We start from the raw sequence: 2,720 nt of genomic DNA, 5'->3' as shown, positions 1-2,720 counted from the left end.
CACAAATTTTAGATACATTTAAGACTGATACACTTGGAAATAAATCTCAATGACTCAAACTCCTAGGCTATTTTGCTATCATATTTGCATTGCTTACCTGTCAATGCAGATATCTGTTATGCCACCTTCATAACAAGTCTCATTCTCTGATAACCCGTTTATTAGCATAAATTTGGATAAATTCCAAAAGTGCCCTTGAGGAAGCAAAAATCAAGATTTTTTGAGACAAGACTTTTTAAATAAGCAAATTCAATTCTGAATATAATCCAGTATCTTTGATGACATGCTTTTTACAAACTTCACGAAAAATTACATGACTTTACAAACTAAAGAGCTGAATCAGCATTACCTTCGTAACTCTGCGAATATTCTTTCAAGTAGCAATCTAAAGCCCCAAACAGACTGCAACTTCAATAACTTCAGAATTCATGAAAAAAAAGAAAAAATCAAAATTCTTCAACAAAGAGTATTCTAAATGAAAGACAGCATATAATGTGAATCAATAGACAGCATAAATTAATAATTATCTCACATCATGAGGTCAAGGCACTAAAATTTGCCCTAGGATATATGTTTAAAAGATACATTTAAAAATAAAGAGATGAAAGAAAAAAAAATGACTAAATGAAAAGCAGTAACATCTAAAGAATGGTGATTTAAAAATTCCAAAATTCACTGAAGAGAAATATTGATTGGCTACTCCGACAAAAAGAATTGTAAAATTACTCACAAGGACAAATGTGCTCAGCAATGTGGAACTCAGAGGAATGGTCGTCCGGGGAGGTGGTGCTAAGGTTGCTGTAGTTACTGACCTGTCCATCCTAGGTGCACACGTAGACTTTACCTAGGGAGTTTACCACATTCATTGCAAAGCATTCAAGAGTTTCCAGATTTTGTCACCTGGGAAACCTATGCCCCTGTCCTTTTCAATCTCAGACAAGTTTCTTCTCAAAGGTGACAATCCCTGTTTCATTTTAATCATGTGCTTCTATTCTCTCCTTTGAGAATGCTTGATTTTTTTGTATTGGAAGAGCCCAGATCTTTGAAAACAATGACCTATTCACTGTCTGTTGAGAACTTCAAAGTTTAGACATCTAAGATATACAACCTTCACTACTTGGGTAGAGAAAATTAACTCTTTATTCATTTTTGTCAAACCTATGTGGTGAAATAAAGCATAGGTGGGGATTAAATAAATTAACAAGTGATGAGTTCTTAGTGTGGTATTAGCTGTTAATTCTCCTATTGTTGTTTTTAATGTTTTTAGATGAACTTCGGAAGAAAGGCATCTAAGAAAATGAAACAAATGTAAATAATTTTGCAACTGTGAATTTCTTAATTTTTTGGAAGCCCTCAATGTTCATATTTCATATCCCAATCCTTTTATCGTTTAAAGTATAAAGTCCATTATAGAGTAAACTGTGTTATCATTTATATCTCAGTAACAACCAACAAGAATGTATGTAGTCATTTTATTAATTGTACAGTATACTCAGAGAAATTCAAAGTATATCTATAAATGATTTTTGGCTTGTCATTCGTGTTTTTGTTACGAACAATATTAAGAATATATTTTAAGAGTATACTGTGAGTTCAAAGCTCACTTACAAAACATACAAAACTTACAAATCAGTCTTTAAGAAATAGTTTAATATTATGGAAACTCAGGAAAAACAAAACATCCAAACTAAGTGAACAACAGAGTGGTACAAAAAACACACTCATAATACACATTTTATCTTTCAGGTATCTTGCACAGCTCATTTTCACAGAATTTAATTATAAAATGATTAAAATAATTAGTACAAAAATGGACATTCTGAATTAAGGGTTGAAGTTTATGTTACTTTTCTAGATGATTATTGAAACTGTTTCTTTCCTTTCTGCCTACTTTTTCTAGTAAATGAGATGTATTAAAATATGTTTCTATATCACTGGTATGCAAAAATAATAAAATGAAGACTACTGAGTTCACCAAGTGTTAGGGATACCACTGGATTGTTTCAAAAGCAGAAGCTTGATTAAGGGCTTGAAACGGAAGATGAGAAATTCCCGGGACAGAGCCCCAGATGGAATATCTGTGATAAGATTTCTCTTTCCTGCACTGTGTTTTAAAGTTTTTTAAAACATTACAAACATTTGAAATTACTGTCTTCTCTGCAGATCTTCACAAGGCTTGCTCTCTCTCACTTCTTTCAGGTTTAAGATAAAAAGGGCTTTTCCTGATCCACCATCAAAAATAACACCTGCCAGTTACTAAATCGCTAACACTTTATTTTTCTTTCTAGCTCTTACCATACCTAAAATCATTTACTATATTCAGTTGTGTATTATGTGTTCCCCATTATATAATCTCTATTGTTTTTCTTGTTTTGAATCCCCTGTGCATACAACAGTGATTAAGGGCATAGATTTTAGTCATATAGCCAAGGTTTGAAACCAGGTCCACTGCTTAGTAGTCATACATATTAACTCTGTGCCATTCCCATTATATAATCTCTATTGTTTTTCTTGTTTTGAATCCCCTGTGCATACAACAGTGATTAAGGGCATAGATTTTAGAGTCATATAGCCAAGGTTTGAAACCAGGTCCACTACTTAGTAGTCATACATATTAACTCTGTGCCACAGTTTTCTAATTTTCAAAATGACAGTTATAATGCAGCCTATCTAATAGGCTTATACTGATGATTAAATGATATTCTAGAATAGTGCTTGGC

This window comes from Neophocaena asiaeorientalis, unplaced genomic scaffold (genome assembly GCF_003031525.2).
Source record: "Neophocaena asiaeorientalis asiaeorientalis breed wild unplaced genomic scaffold, Neophocaena_asiaeorientalis_V1.1 scaffold42, whole genome shotgun sequence".
Classification (NCBI taxonomy): domain Eukaryota; kingdom Metazoa; phylum Chordata; class Mammalia; order Artiodactyla; family Phocoenidae; genus Neophocaena; species Neophocaena asiaeorientalis.
Note: the sequence above shows the minus strand (reverse complement) of the source record.